Source organism: Salvelinus alpinus, chromosome 27 (genome assembly GCF_045679555.1).
Source record: "Salvelinus alpinus chromosome 27, SLU_Salpinus.1, whole genome shotgun sequence".
In the NCBI taxonomy this organism is placed as follows: Eukaryota; Metazoa; Chordata; class Actinopteri; order Salmoniformes; family Salmonidae; genus Salvelinus; species Salvelinus alpinus.
The window spans coordinates 16,523,656-16,549,421 of NC_092112.1; the positions used below are offsets into that span (position 1 = coordinate 16,523,656).

The 25,766-nt window shown below is 41.3% G+C and overlaps 1 protein-coding gene across 2 annotated transcripts in view; it reads left to right on the forward strand.

Annotated features, from left to right (window-relative positions):
- The window catches only part of LOC139556035 (protein eva-1 homolog A-like), a 167,842-nt gene that overhangs the window by 87,780 nt on the left and 54,296 nt on the right, over positions 1–25,766 (forward strand). The window contains exon 1 of one of the 2 annotated variants that reach the window (XM_071369512.1): positions 17,009–17,151. The exons of the other annotated variant lie outside the window; for it this stretch is intronic. The gene's annotated coding sequence lies outside the window, so the exon portion shown is untranslated. Of the gene's footprint in view, positions 1–17,008; positions 17,152–25,766 lie in introns of those variants that run through there. 2 annotated transcript variants of the gene reach the window in all.

Here is a 25,766-nt window from a genome sequence, read left to right on the forward strand (position 1 = left end):
ACAGCATCAACGTTTTAACAAGAATGTAACACTCAACAGCATCAACGTTTTAACAAGAATGTAACACAACAGCATCAACGTTTTAACAAGAATGTAACACTCAACAGCATCAACGTTTTAACAAGAACGTAACACTCAACAGGATCAACGTTTTAACAAGAACGTAACACTCAACAGGATCAACGTTTTAACAAGAACGTAACACTCAACAGCATCAACGTTTTAACAAGAACGTAACACTCAACAGCATCAACGTTTTAACAAGAACGTAACACTCAACAGCATCAACGTTTTAACAAGAACGTAACACTCAACAGCATCAACGTTTTAACAAGAACGTAACACTCAACAGCATCAACGTTTTAACAAGAACGTAACACTCAACAGCATCAACGTTTTAACAAGAACGTAACACTCAACAGCATCAACGTTTTAACACGAACGTAACACTCAACAGGATCAACGTTTTAACAAGAACGTAACACTCAACAGCATCAACGTTTTAACAAGAACGTAACACTCAACAGCATCAACGTTTTAACAAGAACGTAACACTCAACAGCATCAACGTTTTAGCAAGAACGTAACACTCAACAGCATCAACGTTTTAGCAAGAACGTAACACTCAACAGCATCAACGTTTTAACAAGAACGTAACACTCAACAGCATCAACGTTTTAGCAAGAACGTAACACTCAACAGCATCAACGTTTTAACAAGAACGTAACACTCAACAGCATCAACGTTTTAGCAAGAACGTAACACTCAACAGCATCAACGTTTTAGCAAGAACGTAACACTCAACAGCATCAACGTTTTAACAAGAACGTAACACTCAACAGCATCAACGTTTTAACAAGAACGTAACACTCAACAGGATCAACGTTTTAACAAGAACGTAACACTCAACAGCATCAACGTTTTAGCAAGAACGTAACACTCAACAGCATCAACGTTTTAACAAGAACGTAACACTCAACAGCATCAACGTTTTAGCAAGAACGTAACACTCAACAGCATCAACGTTTTAACAAGAACGTAACACTCAACAGCATCAACGTTTTAGCAAGAACGTAACACTCAACAGCATCAACGTTTTAACAAGAATGTAACACTCAACAGCATCAACGTTTTAACAAGAACGTTACACTCAACAGCATCAACGTTTTAGCAAGAACGTAACACTCAACAGCATCAACGTTTTAACAAGAATGTAACACTCAACAGGATCAACGTTTTAACAAGAACGTAACACTCAACAGCATCAACGTTTTAACAAGAACGTAACACTCAACAGCATCAACGTTTTAACAAGAACGTAACACTCAACAGCATCAACGTTTTAGCAAGAACGTAACACTCAACAGCATCAACGTTTTAGCAAGAACGTAACACTCAACAGCATCAACGTTTTAGCAAGAACGTAACACTCAACAGCATCAACGTTTTAACAAGAACGTAACACTCAACAGCATCAACGTTTTAGCAAGAATGTAACACTCAACAGCATCAACGTTTTAGCAAGAACGTAACACTCAACAGCATCAACGTTTTAGCAAGAACGTAACACTCAACAGCATCAACGTTTTAACAAGAACGTAACACTCAACAGCATCAACGTTTTAGCAAGAACGTAACACTCAACAGCATCAACGTTTTAACAAGAACGTAACACTCAACAGCATCAACGTTTTAACAAGAACGTAACACTCAACAGCATCAACGTTTTAACAAGAACGTAACACTCAACAGCATCAACGTTTTAACAAGAACGTAACACTCAACAGCATCAACGTTTTAACAAGAACGTAACACTCAACAGCATCAACGTTTTAACAAGAATGTAACACTCAACAGCATCAACGTTTTAACAAGAATGTAACACAACAGCATCAACGTTTTAACAAGAATGTAACACTCAACAGCATCAACGTTTTAACAAGAACGTAACACTCAACAGGATCAACGTTTTAACAAGAATGTAACACTCAACAGCATCAACGTTTTAACAAGAATGTAACACAACAGCATCAACGTTTTAACAAGAATGTAACACTCAACAGCATCAACGTTTTAACAAGAACGTAACACTCAACAGGATCAACGTTTTAACAAGAACGTAACACTCAACAGGATCAACGTTTTAACAAGAACGTAACACTCAACAGCATCAACGTTTTAACAAGAACGTAACACTCAACAGCATCAACGTTTTAACAAGAACGTAACACTCAACAGCATCAACGTTTTAACAAGAACGTAACACTCAACAGCATCAACGTTTTAACAAGAACGTAACACTCAACAGCATCAACGTTTTAACACGAACGTAACACTCAACAGGATCAACGTTTTAACAAGAACGTAACACTCAACAGCATCAACGTTTTAACAAGAACGTAACACTCAACAGCATCAACGTTTTAACAAGAACGTAACACTCAACAGCATCAACGTTTTAGCAAGAACGTAACACTCAACAGCATCAACGTTTTAACAAGAACGTAACACTCAACAGCATCAACGTTTTAGCAAGAACGTAACACTCAACAGCATCAACGTTTTAACAAGAACGTAACACTCAACAGCATCAACGTTTTAGCAAGAACGTAACACTCAACAGCATCAACGTTTTAGCAAGAACGTAACACTCAACAGCATCAACGTTTTAACAAGAACGTAACACTCAACAGCATCAACGTTTTAACAAGAACGTAACACTCAACAGGATCAACGTTTTAACAAGAACGTAACACTCAACAGCATCAACGTTTTAGCAAGAACGTAACACTCAACAGCATCAACGTTTTAACAAGAACGTAACACTCAACAGCATCAACGTTTTAGCAAGAACGTAACACTCAACAGCATCAACGTTTTAACAAGAACGTAACACTCAACAGCATCAACGTTTTAGCAAGAACGTAACACTCAACAGCATCAACGTTTTAACAAGAATGTAACACTCAACAGCATCAACGTTTTAACAAGAACGTTACACTCAACAGCATCAACGTTTTAGCAAGAACGTAACACTCAACAGCATCAACGTTTTAACAAGAATGTAACACTCAACAGGATCAACGTTTTAACAAGAACGTAACACTCAACAGCATCAACGTTTTAACAAGAACGTAACACTCAACAGCATCAACGTTTTAACAAGAACGTAACACTCAACAGCATCAACGTTTTAACAAGAACGTAACACTCAACAGCATCAACGTTTTAGCAAGAACGTAACACTCAACAGCATCAACGTTTTAACAAGAACGTAACACTCAACAGCATCAACGTTTTAACAAGAACGTAACACTCAACAGCATCAACGTTTTAACAAGAACATAACACTCAACAGCATCAACGTTTTAACAAGAACGTAACACTCAACAGCATCAACGTTTTAACAAGAACGTAACACTCAACAGCATCAACGTTTTAACAAGAATGTAACACTCAACAGCATCAACGTTTTAACAAGAATGTAACACAACAGCATCAACGTTTTAACAAGAATGTAACACTCAACAGCATCAACGTTTTAACAAGAACGTAACACTCAACAGGATCAACGTTTTAACAAGAACGTAACACTCAACAGCATCAACGTTTTAACAAGAACGTAACACTCAACAGCATCAACGTTTTAACAAGAACGTAACACTCAACAGCATCAACGTTTTAACAAGAACGTAACACTCAACAGCATCAACGTTTTAGCAAGAACGTAACACTCAACAGCATCAACGTTTTAACAAGAACGTAACACTCAACAGCATCAACGTTTTAACAAGAACGTAACACTCAACAGCATCAACGTTTTAACAAGAACATAACACTCAACAGCATCAACGTTTTAACAAGAACGTAACACTCAACAGCATCAACGTTTTAACAAGAACGTAACACTCAACAGCATCAACGTTTTAACAAGAATGTAACACTCAACAGCATCAACGTTTTAACAAGAATGTAACACAACAGCATCAACGTTTTAACAAGAATGTAACACTCAACAGCATCAACGTTTTAACAAGAACGTAACACTCAACAGGATCAACGTTTTAACAAGAACGTAACACTCAACAGCATCAACGTTTTAACAAGAACGTAACACTCAACAGCATCAACGTTTTAACAAGAACGTAACACTCAACAGCATCAACGTTTTAACAAGAACGTAACACTCAACAGCATCAACGTTTTAACAAGAACGTAACACTCAACAGCATCAACGTTTTAACAAGAACGTAACACTCAACAGCATCAACGTTTTAACAAGAACGTAACACTCAACAGCATCAACGTTTTAACAAGAACGTAACACTCAACAGGATCGACGTTTTAACAAGAACGTAACACTCAACAGCATCAACGTTTTAACAAGAACGTAACACTCAACAGCATCAACGTTTTAACAAGAACGTAACACTCAACAGCATCAACGTTTTAGCAAGAACGTAACACTCAACAGCATCAACGTTTTAACAAGAACGTAACACTCAACAGCATCAACGTTTTAACAAGAACGTAACACTCAACAGCATCAACGTTTTAACAAGAACGTAACACTCAACAGCATCAACGTTTTAACAAGAACGTAACACTCAACAGCATCAACGTTTTAACAAGAACGTAACACTCAACAGCATCAACGTTTTAACAAGAACGTAACACTCAACAGCATCAACGTTTTAGCAAGAACGTAACACTCAACAGCATCAACGTTTTAACAAGAACGTAACACTCAACAGCATCAACGTTTTAGCAAGAACGTAACACTCAACAGCATCAACGTTTTAACAAGAACGTAACACTCAACAGCATCAACGTTTTAACAAGAACGTAACACTCAACAGGATCAACGTTTTAACAAGAACGTAACACTCAACAGCATCAACGTTTTAGCAAGAACGTAACACTCAACAGCATCAACGTTTTAACAAGAACGTAACACTCAACAGCATCAACGTTTTAGCAAGAACGTAACACTCAACAGCATCAACGTTTTAACAAGAACGTTACACTCAACAGCATCAACGTTTTAGCAAGAACGTAACACTCAACAGCATCAACGTTTTAACAAGAACGTAACACTCAACAGGATCAACGTTTTAACAAGAACGTAACACTCAACAGCATCAACGTTTTAACAAGAATGTAACACTCAACAGGATCAACGTTTTAGCAAGAACGTAACACTCAACAGCATCAACGTTTTAACAAGAACGTAACACTCAACAGCATCAACGTTTTAACAAGAACGTAACACTCAACAGCATCAACGTTTTAACAAGAACGTAACACTCAACAGCATCAACGTTTTAGCAAGAACGTAACACTCAACAGCATCAACGTTTTAACAAGAACGTAACACTCAACAGCATCAACGTTTTAACAAGAACGTAACACTCAACAGCATCAACGTTTTAACAAGAACATAACACTCAACAGCATCAACGTTTTAACAAGAACGTAACACTCAACAGCATCAACGTTTTAACAAGAACGTAACACTCAACAGCATCAACGTTTTAACAAGAATGTAACACTCAACAGCATCAACGTTTTAACAAGAATGTAACACAACAGCATCAACGTTTTAACAAGAATGTAACACTCAACAGCATCAACGTTTTAACAAGAACGTAACACTCAACAGGATCAACGTTTTAACAAGAACGTAACACTCAACAGGATCAACGTTTTAACAAGAACGTAACACTCAACAGCATCAACGTTTTAACAAGAACGTAACACTCAACAGCATCAACGTTTTAACAAGAACGTAACACTCAACAGCATCAACGTTTTAACAAGAACGTAACACTCAACAGCATCAACGTTTTAACAAGAACGTAACACTCAACAGCATCAACGTTTTAACAAGAACGTAACACTCAACAGCATCAACGTTTTAACAAGAACGTAACACTCAACAGCATCAACGTTTTAACAAGAACGTAACACTCAACAGGATCAACGTTTTAACAAGAACGTAACACTCAACAGCATCAACGTTTTAACAAGAACGTAACACTCAACAGCATCAACGTTTTAACAAGAACGTAACACTCAACAGCATCAACGTTTTAGCAAGAACGTAACACTCAACAGCATCAACGTTTTAACAAGAACGTAACACTCAACAGCATCAACGTTTTAGCAAGAACGTAACACTCAACAGCATCAACGTTTTAACAAGAACGTAACACTCAACAGCATCAACGTTTTAGCAAGAACGTAACACTCAACAGCATCAACGTTTTAGCAAGAACGTAACACTCAACAGCATCAACGTTTTAACAAGAACGTAACACTCAACAGCATCAACGTTTTAACAAGAACGTAACACTCAACAGGATCAACGTTTTAACAAGAACGTAACACTCAACAGCATCAACGTTTTAGCAAGAACGTAACACTCAACAGCATCAACGTTTTAACAAGAACGTAACACTCAACAGCATCAACGTTTTAGCAAGAACGTAACACTCAACAGCATCAACGTTTTAACAAGAACGTAACACTCAACAGCATCAACGTTTTAGCAAGAACGTAACACTCAACAGCATCAACGTTTTAACAAGAATGTAACACTCAACAGCATCAACGTTTTAACAAGAACGTTACACTCAACAGCATCAACGTTTTAGCAAGAACGTAACACTCAACAGCATCAACGTTTTAACAAGAACGTAACACTCAACAGGATCAACGTTTTAACAAGAACGTAACACTCAACAGCATCAACGTTTTAACAAGAACGTAACACTCAACAGCATCAACGTTTTAACAAGAACGTAACACTCAACAGCATCAACATTTTAACAAGAACGTAACACTCAACAGCATCAACGTTTTAGCAAGAACGTAACACTCAACAGCATCAACGTTTTAACAAGAACGTAACACTCAACAGCATCAACGTTTTAACAAGAACGTAACACTCAACAGCATCAACGTTTTAACAAGAACATAACACTCAACAGCATCAACGTTTTAACAAGAACGTAACACTCAACAGCATCAACGTTTTAACAAGAACGTAACACTCAACAGCATCAACGTTTTAACAAGAATGTAACACTCAACAGCATCAACGTTTTAACAAGAATGTAACACAACAGCATCAACGTTTTAACAAGAATGTAACACTCAACAGCATCAACGTTTTAACAAGAACGTAACACTCAACAGGATCAACGTTTTAACAAGAACGTAACACTCAACAGCATCAACGTTTTAACAAGAACGTAACACTCAACAGCATCAACGTTTTAACAAGAACGTAACACTCAACAGCATCAACGTTTTAACAAGAACGTAACACTCAACAGCATCAACGTTTTAACAAGAACGTAACACTCAACAGCATCAACGTTTTAACAAGAACGTAACACTCAACAGCATCAACGTTTTAACAAGAACGTAACACTCAACAGCATCAACGTTTTAACAAGAACGTAACACTCAACAGCATCAACGTTTTAACAAGAACGTAACACTCAACAGCATCAACGTTTTAACAAGAACGTAACACTCAACAGCATCAACGTTTTAACAAGAACGTAACACTCAACAGCATCAACGTTTTAACAAGAACGTAACACTCAACAGCATCAACGTTTTAACAAGAACGTAACACTCAACAGCATCAACGTTTTAACAAGAATGTAACACTCAACAGCATCAACGTTTTAACAAGAACGTAACACTCAACAGCATCAACGTTTTAACAAGAACGTAACACTCAACAGCATCAACGTTTTAACAAGAACGTAACACTCAACAGCATCAACGTTTTAACAAGAACGTAACACTCAACAGCATCAACGTTTTAACAAGAATGTAACACTCAACAGCATCAACGTTTTAACAAGAATGTAACACTCAACAGCATCAACGTTTTAACAAGAATGTAACACTCAACAGCATCAACGTTTTAACAAGAACGTAACACTCAACAGCATCAACGTTTTAACAAGAACGTAACACTCAACAGCATCAACGTTTTAACAAGAACGTAACACTCAACAGCATCAACGTTTTAACAAGAATGTAACACTCAACAGCATCAACGTTTTAACAAGAATGTAACACTCAACAGCATCAACGTTTTAACAAGAATGTAACACTCAACAGCATCAACGTTTTAACAAGAACGTAACACTCAACAGCATCAACGTTTTAGCAAGAATGTAACACTCAACAGCATCAACGTTTTAGCAAGAATGTAACACTCAACAGCATCAACGTTTTAGCAAGAATGTAACACTCAACAGCATCAACGTTTTAACAAGAACGTAACACTCAACAGCATCAACGTTTTAGCAAGAATGTAACACTCAACAGCATCAACGTTTTAGCAAGAATGTAACACTCAACAGCATCAACGTTTTAACAAGAACGTAACACTCAACAGCATCAACGTTTTAACAAGAACGTTACACTCAACAGCATCAACGTTTTAGCAAGAACGTAACACTCAACAGCATCAACGTTTTAACAAGAACGTAACACTCAACAGCATCAACGTTTTAGCAAGAACGTAACACTCAACAGCATCAACGTTTTAACAAGAACGTAACACTCAACAGCATCAACGTTTTAGCAAGAACGTAACACTCAACAGCATCAACGTTTTAGCAAGAACGTAACACTCAACAGCATCAACGTTTTAGCAAGAACGTAACACTCAACAGCATCAACGTTTTAGCAAGAACGTAACACTCAACAGCATCAACGTTTTAAGCAAGAACGTAACACTCAACAGCATCAACGTTTTAGCAAGAACGTAACACTCAACAGCATCAACGTTTTAGCAAGAACGTAACACTCAACAGCATCAACGTTTTAGCAAGAACATAACACTCAACAGCATCAACGTTTTAACAAGAACGTTACACTCAACAGCATCAACGTTTTAGCAAGAACATAACACTCAACAGCATCAACGTTTTAGCAAGAACATAACACTCAACAGCATCAACGTTTTAGCAAGAACATAACACTCAACAGCATCAACGTTTTAACAAGAATGTAACACTCAACAGCATCAACGTTTTAACAAGAACGTAACACTCAACAGCATCAACGTTTTAACAAGAACGTAACACTCAACAGCATCAACGTTTTAGCAAGAACATAACACTCAACAGCATCAACGTTTTAACAAGAACGTAACGCTCAACAGCATCAACGTTTTAACAAGAACATAACACTCAACAGCATCAACGTTTTAGCAAGAATGTAACACTCAACAGCATCAACGTTTTAACAAGAACGTAACACTCAACAGCATCAACGTTTTAGCAAGAACATAACACTCAACAGCATCAACGTTTTAACAAGAACGTAACACTCAACAGCATCAACGTTTTAACAAGAACGTAACGCTCAACAGCATCAACGTTTTAACAAGAACGTTACACTCAACAGCATCAACATTTTAACAAGAACGTAACGCTCAACAGCATAAACGTTTTAACAAGAACGTAACGCTCAACAGCATAAACGTTTTAACAAGAACGTTACACTCAACAGCATCAACGTTTTAACAAGAACGTTACACTCAACAGCATCAACGTTTTAACAAGAACGTAACACTCAACAGCATCAACGTTTTAACAAGAACATAACACTCAACAGCATCAACGTTTAAGCAAGAACGTAACACTCAACAGCATCAACGTTTTAACAAGAACGTAACGCTCAACAGCATCAACGTTTTAACAAGAACGTAACACTCAACAGCATCAACATTTTAACAAGAACATAACACTCAACAGCATCAACGTTTTAACAAGAACGTAACACTCAACAGCATCAACGTTTTAGCAAGAACGTAACACTCAACAGCATCAACGTTTTAACAAGAACGTTACACTCAACAGCATCAACGTTTTAGCAAGAACGTAACACTCAACAGCATCAACGTTTTAACAAGAACGTTACACTCAACAGCATCAACGTTTTAGCAAGAACGTAACACTCAACAGCATCAACGTTTTAACAAGAACGTTACACTCAACAGCATCAACGTTTTAACAAGAACATAACACTCAACAGCATCAACGTTTTAACAAGAACGTAACACTCAACAGCATCAACGTTTTAGCAAGAACATAACACTCAACAGCATCAACGTTTTAACAAGAACGTTACACTAAACAGCATCAACGTTTTAGCAAGAACATAACACTCAACAGCATCAGCGTTTTAACAAGAACGTAACACTCAACAGCATCAACGTTTTAACAAGAATGTAACACTCAACAGCATCAGCGTTTTAACAAGAACGTAACACTCAACAGCATCAACGTTTTAACAAGAACGTAACACTCAACAGCATCAACGTTTAAGCAAGAACATAACGCTCAACAGCATCAACGTTTTAACAAGAACGTAACACTCAACAGCATCAACGTTTTAACAAGAACGTAACGCTCAACAGCATCAACGTTTAAGCAAGAACATAACACTCAACAGCATCAACGTTTTAACAAGAACGTAACGCTCAACAGCATCAACGTTTTAACAAGAACGTAACGCTCAACAGCATAAACGTTTTAACAAGAACGTTACACTCAACAGCATCAACGTTTTAACAAGAACGTTACACTCAACAGCATCAACGTTTTAACAAGAACGTTACACTCAACAGCATCAACGTTTTAACAAGAACGTTACACTCAACAGCATCAACGTTTTAACAAGAACGTAACACTCAACAGCATCAACGTTTTAACAAGAACGTAACACTCAACAGCATCAACGTTTTAACAAGAACGTAACACTCAACAGCATCAACGTTTAAGCAAGAACATAACGCTCAACAGCATCAACGTTTTAACAAGAACGTAACACTCAACAGCATCAACGTTTTAACAAGAACGTAACGCTCAACAGCATCAATGTTTAAGCAAGAACATAACACTCAACAGCATCAACGTTTTAACAAGAACGTAACGCTCAACAGCATAAACGTTTTAACAAGAACGTTACACTCAACAGCATCAACGTTTTAACAAGAACGTAACACTCAACAGCATCAACGTTTTAACAAGAACGTTACACTCAACAGCATCAACGTTTTAACAAGAACGTAACACTCAACAGCATCAACGTTTTAACAAGAACGTAACACTCAACAGCATCAACGTTTAAGCAAGAACGTAACACTCAACAGCATCAACGTTTTAACAAGAACGTAACGCTCAACAGCATCAACGTTTTAACAAGAACGTAACACTCAACAGCATCAACATTTTAACAAGAACATAACACTCAACAGCATCAACGTTTTAACAAGAACGTAACACTCAACAGCATCAACGTTTTAGCAAGAACATAACACTCAACAGCATCCGACAACTATAAATACAGCACCTCAAATAGTTAGCCTGACTTGTTTCATGTATTGAGTTGGATTGAATTGAAATTATTTCAGTTAAGTGGTCTGTGCACTTTACCCAAGCTGTGCTGTCAGCGAATCAGATGCTGTGGTAGGAACTCGAGGCGTTTTGGCGTTCGTGGGCGGGCGGGCAGGCAGGTGGGTAGGTGGGTGGTTGCCATGGTGATTTGCTGATGCCAGACAGTCAGAGGATTGTGCTTGGTCAGGACCTCTTGGTCAGCATGTTTAGTCAGCTGATGTCTGTCCCGCTCCCACACAAACTAGCTCACTCACATCATCTAATAGCTGCTGGTACACACACACACACACACACACACACACACACACACACACACACACACACACACACAGGCATAAACACACACACACACATACAGGCATAAACACATACACACAATCTCTATGAACTTTATTCAATTCTCAGTTGAATACACTTTAGATGGGATGGTTTGGTTCCTAAGGGACATACAGTAGGAGATTTGTTGTTCTAATAAAGTGGTATACACTTTAAAACCAAAGGTGTTTTACTCCCCCCCCCCTCTCTCTCGCTCTCTATCTCTCCCCCTCTCTCTCTCTCTCTCTCTCCCCCCCCTCTCTCTCTCTCTCTCTCTCTCTCTCTCTCTCTCGGTACTAAATAAACAAAAGTGAAATAAACAAATCAAATTAACAGTAAACATTACACTCACAAAAGTTCCAAAAGAATAAAGACATTTCAAATTTCATTTTATGTGCAAATAGTTAAAGTACAAAAGGTTCTTCACTGGTTGCCCTTTTCGTGTGGCAACAGGTCACAAATATTGCTTGTGTGATGGCACACTGTGGCATTTCACCCAGTAGATATGGGAGTTTATCAAGATTGGGGTTTGTGTAATCTTAGGGAAATATGTGTCTCTAACATTGTCATACATTTGACAGGAGGTTAGGTAGTGCATCTCAGTTTCCACCTCATTATGTGGGCAGTGTGCACATAGCCTGTCTGTACATAGTCAAAGTTTTCCTTGATTTTGGGAATTCTGCCACAGTCAGGAATTCTGCCACAGTGTACTCCCGTGTGGCTCAGTTGGTAGAGCATGGCGCTTGCAACGCCAGGGTTGTGGGTTCATTCCCCACGGGGGGACCAGGATGAATATGTATGAACTTTCCAATTTGTAAGTCGCTCTGGATAAGAGCGTCTGCTAAATGACTTAAAATGTAAATGTAAATGTACTCTGTTTAGGGCCAAATAGCATTCTAGTTTGATCTGTTTTTTTGTAATTCTTTCCAATATGTCAAGTAATTATCTTTTTGTTTTCTCATGATTTAGTTGGGTCTAATTGTGTTGCTGTCCTGGGGCTCTATGGGGTCTGTTTGTGTTTGTGAACAGAGCCCCATGACCAGCTTGCTTAAGGGACTCTTCTCCAGGTTCATCTCTCTGTAGGTGATGGCTTTGTTATGGAAGGTTTGGGAATCGCTTCCTTTTAGGTGGTTGTAGAATTTAACAGCTCTTTTCTGGATTTTGATAATTAGCGGGTATCACCATAATTCTGCTCTGCATGCATTATTTGGTGTTGTACGTTGTACACTGAGAATACTTTTGCAGAATTCTGCATGCAGAGTCTCAATTTGGTGTTTGTCCCATTTTGGAATTCTTGGTTAGTGAGCGGACCCCAGACCTCATAACCATTAAGGGCAATGGGTTATATAACTGATTCAAGTATTTTTAGCCAGATCCTAATTGGTATGTTGAATTTTATGTTCCTTTTGATGTCATAGAAGTCCCTTCTTGCCTTGCCTCTCAGCTCGTTCACAGCTTTGTGGAAGATACCTGTGGCGCTGAAGTTTAGGCCGAGGTATGTATAGTTGTTTGTGTGCTCTGGTACAACGGTGTCTAGATGGAATTTGTATTTGTGGTCCTGGCAACTGGACCTTTTTTGGAACAACATTATTTTTGTCTTACATAGATTCACTGTCAGGACCCAGGTGTGACAGAATCTGTGCAGAAGATCTAGTTGCTGCTGTAGGTCCTCCTTGGTTGGGGACAGAAGCACCAGATCATCAGCAAACAGTAGATATTTGACTTCAGCTTCTAGTAGGGTGAGGCCCGGTGCTGCAGACTGTTCTAGTGCCCTCGCCAATTCGTTGATATATATGTTGAAGAGGGTGGGGCTTAAGCTGCATCCCTGTCTTACCCCACGGCCCTGTGGAAATGTTTGTTTTTTGCGAATTTTAACCGCACACTTGTTGTTTGTGTACATGGATTTTATAATGTTGTATGTTTTTCCTCCAACACCACTTTTCATCAATTTGTATAGCAGACCCTCATGCCAAATTGAGTCAAAAAAAATTGCAATTAACAAAGCATGAGAAGACTGCCTTTGTTTTGGTTTGTTTGTTTGTCAATTAGGGTGTGCAGGGTGAATATGTGGTCTGTCGTACGGTAATTTGGTAAAAAGACTATTTGACATTTGCTCAGTACACTTGTACAGTACATTTGCTCTCTCTCTCTCTCTGTACCCTCTTTCTCTCTCTTTCTCTCTCTCTCTCTCCCACTATCTCTCTGTACCCCCTTTCACTCTCTCCCACTATCTCTCTCTCTCTCTCTCTCTCTCTCTCTTTCTCTCTCTCTCTCTCTCTCTCTCTCTCTCTCTCTCTCTCTCTCTCTCTCTCTCTCTCTCTCTCTGTACCACCTTTCTCTCTCTCTCTCTCTCTCTCTCACTATCTCTGTACCACCTCTCTCTATCTATCTCTCTCTATCTGGGTCTCCTACGGGTGGTTTGTATACGGTAAACAATGGCATCGTTCTGACAGGGGAGAGCTGTTCTGTTAAGCTATTGTGTTTTCCTCATAAGCTATAAAAATGGGACAAATTGAACACACACTGTGGTTTTTCACCTCAGTTGTTTTTCCCATATGTGTTTGCTAATGGCATCTTTTGTTGGTCTGGAAAGTCGGGGAAACTCTGGACACAATAGAAGCCTAACACACTGAAATGATTCTTGCTCTAAGCAAGTTTACTCATTTTGTGTTCCTTTGTAGCCATATTCTGTGTTTACCTTCTTCCCAGGTAGCTGAGTGTAGTAAGTGACGTGCTTTCATTTTGTCTTCAGACACTAATCATTTCCAGTCAATAGCTGCTTTCAGTTTTCCTTCAGTGGTTGAGGAACAGAGAGAGAGAGAGAGAGAGTGGAGAGAGGTGGAAACTGAGATGCAATCCCTAACCTCCTGCCAAATGTATGACCATATTAGAGACACATATTTCCCTCAGATTTACACAGACCCACAAAGAATATATGACATTTGAAAAGTCTTTATTATTTTGGAGCTTTTGTAAGTGTAATGTTTACTGTTCATTTTTTGTTTATTTCACTTTTGTTTATTATCTATTTCACTTGCTTTGGTAATGTAAACACACGTTTCCCATGCCAATAAAGCCCTTAAATTGAATTGAAATTGAGAGAGAGAGAGAGAGAGCGATAGAAGCAGAGTGAGAGAGAGAGACAATCAGAGTGAGAGAGAGACAATCAGAGAGGGAGAGAGAGACAATCAGAGTGAGAGAGACAAGCAGAGAGGGAGAGAGAGACAAGCAGAGAGGGAGAGAGAGACAAGCAGAGAGGGAGAGAGAGACAAGCAGAGAGGGAGAGAGAGACAAGCAGAGAGGGAGAGAGAGACAAGCAGAGAGGGAGAGAGAGACAAGCAGAGAGGGAGAGAGAGACAAGCAGAGAGGGAGAGAGACAAGCAGAGAGGGAGAGAGAGACAAGCAGAGAGGGAGAGAAAGAGAGCAGAGTGAGAGAGAGACAAGCAGAGAGGGAGAGAGAGACAAGCAGAGAGGGAGAGAGAGACAAGCAGAGAGGGAGAGAGAGACAAGCAGAGAGGGAGAGAGAGACAAGCAGAGAGGGAGAGAGACAAGCAGAGAGGGAGAGAGACAAGCAGAGAGGGAGAAAGAGAGCAGAGTGAGAGAGAGAGACAAGCAGAGAGGGAGAGAGAGACAAGCAGAGAGGGAGAGAGAGACAAGCAGAGAGGGAGAGAGACAATCAGAGAGGGAGAGAGACAATCAGAGAGGGAGAGAGACAAGCAGAGAGGGAGAGAGACAAGCAGAGAGGGAGAGAGAGACAAGCAGAGAGGGAGAGAGAGACAAGCAGAGAGGGAGAGAGAGACAAGCAGAGAGGGAGAGAGAGACAATCAGAGAGGGAGAGAGAGACAAGCAGAGAGGGAGAGAGAGACAAGCAGAGAGGGAGAGAGAGACAATCAGAGAGGGAGAGAGAGACAAGCAGAGTGAGAGAGAGAGAGACAATCAGAGAGGGAGAGAGACAATCAGAGAGGGAGAGAGAGACAAGCAGAGAGGGAGAGAGAGACAATCAGAGAGGGAGAGAGAGACAAGCAGAGAGGGAGAGAGAGACAAGCAGAGAGGGAGAGAGAGACAAGCAGAGAGGGAGAGAGACAAGCAGAGAGGGAGAGAGAGACAAGCAGAGAGGGAGAGAGAGACAAGCAGAGAGGGAGAGAGAGACAAGCAGAGAGGGAGAGAGAGACAAGCAGAGAGGGGGAGAGAAAGAGAGAGAGGGGGAGAGAAAGAAAGCAGAGAGGGAGAGAGAGACAAGCAGAGAGGGAGAGAGAGACAAGCAGAGAGGGAGAGAGAGACAAGCAGAGAGGGGGAGAGAAAGAGAGCAGAGAGGGGGAGAGAAAGAGAGCAGAGAGGGAGAGAGAGACAAGCAGAGAGGGAGAGAGAGACAAGCAGAGAGGGAGAGAGAGACAAGCAGAGAGGGAGAGAGAGACAAGCAGAGAGGGAGAGAGAGACAAGCAGAGAGGGGGAGAGAAAGAGAGCAGAGAGGGAGAGAGAGACAAGCAGAGAGGGAGAGAGAGACAAGCAGAGAGGGAGAGAGAGACAAGCAGAGAGGGGGAGAGAAAGAGAGCAGAGTGAGAGAGAGGCAGAGAGAGGAGAGTGAAAAAGGGGGTAGAGTGAGAGAGAAACTCAATATACAATAAAATGACTAAAACCGAATCTAAACTGTGTAGAAATGATAATGGACCTACATTCATACAGTTTCTCAAATGTGTCCAGCTCACTAATTATCACTGAAATGAAAGCTAGACGAGATAGATAGAGACAGTGAGGAAATAAACATTTTCAGTGCTGCCCTCCGGACCTCGTTGAAGACCGGCAAAATGAGTTTGACACCCCTGTTGTAGGTGGACACCATATGCCCCACGCTCTCTCTCTCTGTTTTTCCTCCTCGCTCTTTCCCGCTGTCACATTCCACTGCTTGGAAGCCCGGGGTTTAATGTTCGCTGCCCACAAGAGGAGGAAGGAAGAAACAAGCTGAAAGAGTAGTAAGAGCAAGACAGCAGAAGAGTTCCACCTACTCTAGCCTTCCCTGGTCTACCTTTTCTCTTTCTCCCCTTCTCTCTTTCTCTCCCTTTCTCTCCGGATCGGAAGGAGAAAAAAAAACTCTGTCCAAAGTATTTTGGGTTTAAGGGGAGGGAGTAGTTGCATTGCAAATGAGCGTACCTTCTTAAATGCGTAATACTTTATTTGATATTTCTCCATCTCTCCTTTTTTTGGATGCGCGTTTTATTTATTTTGGGACCCGCTGTGGAGTAGTACTCACGTGAGCGCTTGTTTTTACAGTGCCTCTGGCAGACCCTGGCCGTACTCTCGGTGAGGGCAGGGGGAAAGACAGACAGACACACAATCTCACTCACTCACTCACTCACTCGAAAGCAGAGACGGAGTTACTACCAGGACTCCGGACGATGTGTGTGTAAGTGTCACTTCTTTCTCTCCCTCTGTTGCTAGAACAGTGAAGCATGTTACTTTGTGCTGGTTTAAATAATGCCCGTAGCTTCAGTTTTACATTAACTTGCATTTTGTGGTTCTCTTTCAGTTGAATATGGCACACTTCTTGTAGGCTACAGTACAGTTAATATAGGCTACAGTACAGTTAATATAGGCTACAGTACAGTTTATATAGGCTACAGTACAGTGTGATGGTACTGAGAGATACATTTTTGTCTCACTTCTTTCTCTCAAGAGGAGAACTCAGTATTTTCTCTTGTTGTTGTATGTTATTGCTCACTGAAGGCTCAGTATGATGTTATTGCTCACTGAAGGCTCAGTATCATGTTATTGCTAACTGAAGGCTCAGTATCATGTTATTGCTAACTAAAGGCTCAGTATCATGTTATTGCTCACTAAAGGCTCAGTATCATGTTATTGCTCACTAAAGGCTCAGTATCATGTTATTGCTCACTGAAGGCTCAGTATCATGTTATTGCTCACTGAAGGCTCAGTATCATGTTATTGCTAACTGAAGGCTCAGTATCATGTTATTGCTAACTAAAGGCTCAGTATCATGTTATTGCTAACTGAAGGCTCAGTATCATGTTATTGCTAACTGAAGGCTCAGTATCATGTTATTGCTAACTGAAGGCTCAGTATCATGTTATTGCTAACTGAAGGCTCAGTATCATGTTATTGCTAACTGAAGGCTCAGTATCATGTTATTGCTCACTGAAGGCTCAGTATCATGTTATTGCTAACTAAAGGCTCAGTATCATGTTATTGCTAACTGAAGGCTCAGTATCATGTTATTGCTAACTGAAGGCTCAGTATCATGTTATTGCTCACTGAAGGCTCAGTATCATGTTATTGCTCACTGAAGGCTCAGTATCATGTTATTGCTAACTAAAGGCTCAGTATCATGTTATTGCTAACTGAAGACTCAGTATCATGTTATTGCTAACTGAAGGCTCAGTATCATGTTATTGCTAACTAAAGGCTCAGTATCATGTTATTGCTAACTGAAGACTCAGTATCATGTTATTGCTAACTTAGAGCTCAGTATCATGTTATTGCTCACTAAAGGCTCAGTATCATGTTATTGCTCACTGAAGGCTCAGTATCATGTTATTGCTCACTGAAGGCTCAGTATCATGTTATTGCTAACTGAAGGCTCAGTATCATGTTATTGCTAACTGAAGGCTCAGTATCATGTTATTGCTCACTGAAGGCTCAGTATCATGTTATTGCTCACTGAAGGCTCAGTATCATGTTATTGCTCACTGAAGGCTCAGTATCATGTTATTGCTCACTGAAGGCTCAGTATCATGTTATTGCTCACTGAAGGCTCAGTATCATGTTATTGCTAACTTAGAGCTCAGTATCATGTTATTGCTAACTAAAGGCTCAGTATCATGTTATTGCTAACTGAAGGCTCAGTATCATGTTATTGCTAACTAAAGGCTCAGTATCATGTTATTGCTAACTGAAGGCTCAGTATCATGTTATTGCTAACTGAAGGCTCAGTATCATGTTATTGCTCACTGAAGGCTCAGTATCATGTTATTGCTCACTGAAGGCTCAGTATCATGTTATTGCTCACTGAAGGCTCAGTATCATGTTATTACTCACTGAAGGCTCAGTATCAGTGTTATTGCTCGACTGAAGGGCTCAGTATCATGTTATTGCTAACTTAGAGTCTCAGTATCATGTTATTGCTAACTAAAGGCTCAGTATCATGTTATTGCTAACTGAAGGCTCAGTATCATGTTATTGCTAACTATAGAGGCTCAGTATCATGTTATTGCTCAACTGAAGGCTCAGTATCATGTTATTGCTAACTGAAGGCTCAGTATCATGTTATTGCTAACTGAAGGCTCAGTATCATGTTATTGCTAACTGAAGGCTCAGTATCATGTTATTGCTAACTGAAGGCTCAGTATCATGTTATTGCTAACTGAAGGCTCAGTATCATGTTATTGCTAACTAAAGGCTCAGTATCATGTTATTGCTAACTGAAGGCTCAGTATCATGTTATTGCTCACTGAAGGCTCAGTATCATGTTATTGCTAACTGAAGGCTCAGTATCATGTTATTGCTAACTGAAGGCTCAGTATCATGTTATTGCTAACTGAAGGCTCAGTATCATGTTATTGCTAACTGAAGGCTCAGTATCATGTTATTGCTAACTAAAGGCTCAGTATCATGTTATTGCTAACTGAAGGCTCAGTATCATGTTATTGCTCACTGAAGGCTCAGTATCATGTTATTGCTCACTGAAGGCTCAGTATCATGTTATTGCTAACTGAAGGCTCAGTATCATGTTATTGCTCACTGAAGGCTCAGTATCATGTTATTGCTCACTGAAGGCTCAGTATCATGTTATTGCTAACTGAAGGCTCAGTATCATGTTATTGCTAACTGAAGGCTCAGTATCATGTTATTGCTCACTGAAGGCTCAGTATCATGTTATTGCTAACTAAAGGCTCAGTATCATGTTATTGCTAACTAAAGGCTCAGTATCATGTTATTGCTCACTGAAGACTCAGTATCATGTTATTGCTAACTGAAGGCTCAGTATCATGTTATTGCTAACTAAAGGCTCAGTATCATGTTATTGCTAACTGAAGGCTCAGTATCATGTTATTGCTAACTGAAGAGCTCAGTATCATGTTATTGCTAACTTAGAGCTCAGTATCATGTTATTGCTCACTGAAGGCTCAGTATCATGTTATTGCTCACTGAAGGCTCAGTATCATGTTATTGCTCACTGAAGGCTCAGTATCATGTTATTGCTAACTGAAGGCTCAGTATCATGTTATTGCTCACTGAAGGCTCAGTATCATGTTATTGCTCACTGAAGGCTCAGTATCATGTTATTGCTAACTTAGAGCTCAGTATCATGTTATTGCTAACTAAAGGCTCAGTATCATGTTATTACTCACTGAAGGCTCAGTATCATGTTATTGCTCACTGAAGGCTCAGTATCATGTTATTGCTAACTTAGAGCTCAGTATCATGTTATTGCTAACTAAAGGCTCAGTATCATGTTATTGCTAACTGAAGACTCAGTATCATGTTATTGCTAACTTAGAGCTCAGTATCATGTTATTGCTCACTGAAGGCTCAGTATCATGTTATTGCTCACTGAAGGCTCAGTATCATGTTATTGCTCACTGAAGGCTCAGTATCATGTTATTGCTAACTGAAGGCTCAGTATCATGTTATTGCTCACTGAAGGCTCAGTATCATGTTATTGCTCACTGAGGGCTCAGTATCATGTTATTGCTAACTTAGAGCTCAGTATCATGTTATTGCTAACTAAAGGCTCAGTATCATGTTATTGCTAACTGAAGGCTCAGTATCATGTTATTGCTAACTAAAGGCTCAGTATCATGTTATTGCTAACTAAAGGCTCAGTATCATGTTATTGCTAACTGAAGGCTCAGTATCATGTTATTGCTAACTGAAGGCTCAGTATCATGTTATTGCTAACTGAAGGCTCAGTATCATGTTATTGCTAACTGAAGGCTCAGTATCATGTTATTGCTCACTGAAGGCTCAGTATCATGTTATTGCTCACTGAAGGCTCAGTATCATGTTATTGCTCACTGAAGGCTCAGTATCATGTTATTGCTAACTTAGAGCTCAGTATCATGTTATTGCTAACTAAAGGCTCAGTATCATGTTATTGCTAACTGAAGGCTCAGTATCATGTTATTGCTCACTGAAGGCTCAGTATCATGTTATTGCTAACTGAAGGCTCAGTATCATGTTATTGCTCACTGAAGGCTCAGTATCATGTTATTGCTCACTGAAGGCTCAGTATCATGTTATTGCTCACTGAAGGCTCAGTATCATGTTATTGCTAACTGAAGGCTCAGTATCATGTTATTGCTCACTGAAGGCTCAGTATCATGTTATTGCTCACTGAAGGCTCAGTATCATGTTATTGCTAACTTAGAGCTCAGTATCATGTTATTGCTAACTAAAGGCTCAGTATCATGTTATTGCTCACTGAAGGCTCAGTATCATGTTATTGCTAACTGAAGGCTCAGTATCATGTTATTGCTAACTAAAGGCTCAGTATCATGTTATTGCTAACTGAAGGCTCAGTATCATGTTATTGCTAACTGAAGGCTCAGTATCATGTTATTGCTAACTGAAGGCTCAGTATCATGTTATTGCTAACTGAAGGCTCAGTATCATGTTATTGCTAACTGAAGGCTCAGTATCATGTTATTGCTCACTGAAGGCTCAGTATCATGTTATTGCTCACTGAAGGCTCAGTATCATGTTATTGCTAACTTAGAGCTCAGTATCATGTTATTGCTAACTAAAGGCTCAGTATCATGTTATTGCTAACTGAAGGCTCAGTATCATGTTATTGCTCACTGAAGGCTCAGTATCATGTTATTGCTAACTGAAGGCTCAGTATCATGTTATTGCTCACTGAAGGCTCAGTATCATGTTATTGCTCACTGAAGGCTCAGTATCATGTTATTGCTCACTGAAGGCTCAGTATCATGTTATTGCTAACTGAAGGCTCAGTATCATGTTATTGCTAACTTAGAGCTCAGTATTGTGTTATTGCTCACTTAGAGCTCAGTATAAAATCTGTCATGTTATTGACAGGTTGATTATTTAGCAACAAAACCGAGGCGTGTTCAACTATGGGGCTAAACAGACGAGGTTGGCATAGATTGTTGACAACATGTAAACCATTTTTCGTCTTAAATTTTACATTTGCACAATGAGCACTTGTCTCTCAACGACATCGTTACAGTTGTTGGTTATCTAGCTGGCAATTTTTTTGCCATATTAGCATTGACATGAAATCAGTCAAAACACAAAAAGTAAAGACATGGTATCAAGAAACGAGCCAATTACGATTCCCCACATGGCAGTTTCTTGTCATTCTTGCTAGCAATCTGGCCATCCTGAATCACAACAGGCTGACTTCTACCCCGTTGAGGAGCGCACATTGTTTTCATGACGTTGTCAGCTAACCCATCATTGAAGGTTCAGTATTGAATCTCACATGTTATTCCTCATTGAAGGCTCAGTATTGAATCTCTCGTGTTATTCCTCATTGGGAGCTCAGTATTGAATCTCTCGTGTTATTCCTCATTGGGAGTTCAGTATTGAATCTCACATGTTATTCCTCATTGAAGGTTCAGTATTGAATCTCTCGTGTTATTCCTCATTGGGAGCTCAGTATTGAATCTCTCGTGTTATTCCTCATTGAAGGTTCAGTATTGAATCTCTCGTGTTATTCCTCATTGGGAGCTCAGTATTGAATCTCACATGTTATTCCTCATTGAAGGTTCAGTATTGAATCTCTCGTGTTATTCCTCATTGGGAGCTCAGTATTGAATCTCTCGTGTTATTCCTCATTGGGAGCTCAGTATTGAATCTCTCGTGTTATTCCTCATTGGGAGCTCAGTATAGCTCACTGGTGATGAAGCCAGCCGTCGGCACTCGTCTCTGGGAGGATTCCTGTGGGAAATGAAGGGACAAGTGTTCAGTGTCAGACTAGCAGTGAGAGATTTACAGGCTGGAAGTGAGTGGATTAAGACTCCGACAGCGAACCAAGACTGAGACATGGTGAGCCTGTGTGGACAGATGAGAGAAATTCAGCAACAACAGCAAGAAACAGCTGCCCTCCTAAAATACTGCATATGGCATGTGTTGGCGGTGCTTATTTGCGAGCCGGTCGGACTTAACTTCAGTTGTTTGTGTATGAGAGAGAGTAAATGAAAGAGAGAGAATGACAATGGAAGAGAAATTGGATTGTGGATTGTGACAGAGACCGAAACACAGAGAGGTAGACTAGAGAGAGGTGAGAGCATGGGAACAGTCTCTCCCTTGGCCATAGATGGTCAGTGTGGGTAGTAATGAGGTGCTTGTCGTATTGAGCAGGCTCCACTGGCTCCATTATTGGACCAGGCTGGCATTTTGTTATATTCCCACAGAGCGGGCATGGGATGTCTGTCTGTCTGTCTGTCTGTCTGGTCTCTAGTTGTCTGTCTGTCTGATGTCTAGTTCTGATGTCTAGTTGTCTGTCTGTCTGATGTCTAGCTGTCTGTCTAAAGTATAGCTGTCTGTCTGTCTGATGTCTAGCTGTTTGTCTGTCTGCTTGGTGTCTAGCGATCTGTCTGCCTGGTGTCTAGCGGTCTGTCTGCCTGGTGTCTAACTGTTTGCCTGGATGGTGTCTAGCTGTCTGTCTGCCTGGTGTCTAGCTGTTTGTCTGGATGGTGTCTAGCTGTCTGTCTGGATGGTGTCTAGCTGTCTGTCTGCCTGGTGTCTAGCTGTCTGTCTGCCTGGTGTCTAGCTGTTTGTCTGGATGGTGTCTAGCTGTCTGTCTGCCTGGTGTCTAGCTGTGTCTGCCTGGTGTCTAGCTGTTTGTCTGGATGGATGGATCTGAATGGCTGGCTGGATGACTGGATGGATGGATGACTGGCTGGCTGTCTGGATGGATGGTTGGCTGTCTGGATGGCTGGCTGTCTGGATGGATGACTGGATGTATGGATGGTTGGCTAGCTGTCTGGCTGTCTGCTATTTTGCACCGGAAGAGTGAGTGACCACCTGTTAGCATGAAGTTAATACACTGTTGTTATAATGTACTTCTATCATGATAGATTCCCATGTTGCACTTATCAAACTAAACTTAACTCGGCTTGATGATGTTTGCTGCTCTGTGCATGGTTAGTGTTCACCCCTCACGGGTGTTCTCCTTCTAATTGAATGTGTTTATTTTGAGAATACTCTGCCTCAGCGTGGGTCCACGGTCACCACGACCGCAGCCTGAACGTTAACCACTCAACCGCCCATGCACACTTTCACAGTCATAAACTAGGAGCGTGCCACCAGCTGCTTCAGTTCAGAAACTTAGACCAGACAATGTACTAGGAGCGTGTCACCAGCTGTTTCAGTTCAGACAATGGAGGTGGGGTACCCCTATACCCCTACCCCCCTCTCAGTGTTATACCCCTACCCCCTCTGTGTTATACCCCCCCCCCCCTCAGTGTTATACCCCTACACCCCCTCTCAGTGTTATACCCCTACCCCCTCTCAGTGGTATACCCCTACCCCCCCCCCCCCCCCCAGTGTTATACCCCTACACCCCCTCTCAGTGTTATACCCCTACCCCCTCTCAGTGTTATACCCCCTACCCCCCCTCAGTGTTATACCCCTACCCCCTCTCAGTGTTATACCCCCTAGGGGTTAGGGAGTAGGGGTTAGGGAGTAGGGGGTATAGAGGGCTTAGGGAGCTAGGGGTTAGGTAGTAGCACTGAGAGGGGGGTAGGGGTATAACACTGAGTGGGGGGTAGGGGTATAACACTGAGGGGGGCTCAGTGTTATACCCCTACCCCCCTCTCAGTGTTATACCCCTACCCCCCTCTCAGTGCTACTACCTAACCCCTAGCTCCCTAAGCCCTCTATCCCCCCTACTCCCTAACCCCTACTCCCTAACCCCTAGCTTCCTAACCCCTCTATCCCCCCTACTCCCTAACCCCTAGCTCCCTAACCCCTCTCTATCCTCCCTACTCCCTAACCCCTAGCTCCCTAACCCCCCTCTATCCCCCATACTCCCTAACCCCTAGCTCCCTAACCCCTCTCTATCCCCCCTACTCCCTAGCCCCTAGCTCCCTAAACCCTCTCTATCCCCCCTACTCCCTAACCCCTAGCTCCCAAACCCCTCCATATCCCCCCTAACTCCTAGCTCCCTAACCCCTAGCTCCCTAACCCCTCTCTATCCCCCATACTCCCTAACCCCTAGCTCCCTAACCCCTAGCTCGCTAACCTCTCTACCCCCCTACTCCCTAACCCCTAGCTCCCTAACCCCTCTCTATACCCCCTACTCCCTAACCCCTAGCTCACCAACCCCTCTATACCCCCTACTCCCTAACCCCTAGCTCACTAACCCCTCTATCCCCCCTACTTCCTAACCCCTAGCTCACTAACCCCTCTATCCCCCCTACTCCCTAACCCCTAGCTCACTAACCCCTCTATCCCCCCTACTTCCTAACCACTAGCTCCCTAACCCCTCTATCCCCCCTACTTCCTAACCACTAGCTCCCTAACCCCTCTATTCCCCCTACTCCCTAACCCCTAGCTCACTAACCCCTCTATCCCCCCTACTTCCTAACCCCTAGCTCACTAACCCCTCTATCCCCCCTACTCCCTAACACCTAGCTCCCTAACCCTCTCTATCCCCCCTAGCTCCCTAACCCCTCTATTCCCCCTACTCCCTAACCCCTAGCTCACTAACCCCTCTATCCCCCCTACTTCCTAACCCCTAGCTCACTAACCCCTCTATCCCCCCTACTCCCTAACACCTAGCTCCCTAACCCTCTCTATCCCCCCTAGCTCCCTAACCCCTCTATTCCCCCTACTCCCTAACCCCTAGCTCACTAACCCCTCTATCCCCCCTACTACCTAACCCCTAGCTCACTAACCCCTCTATCCCCCCTACTCCCTAACCCCTAGCTCCCTAATCCCTCTATTCCCCCTACTCCCTAACACCTAGCTCCCTAACCCCTCTATCCCCCCTAGCTCCCTAACCCCTGGCTCCCTAAATCCTCTTTATCCCCC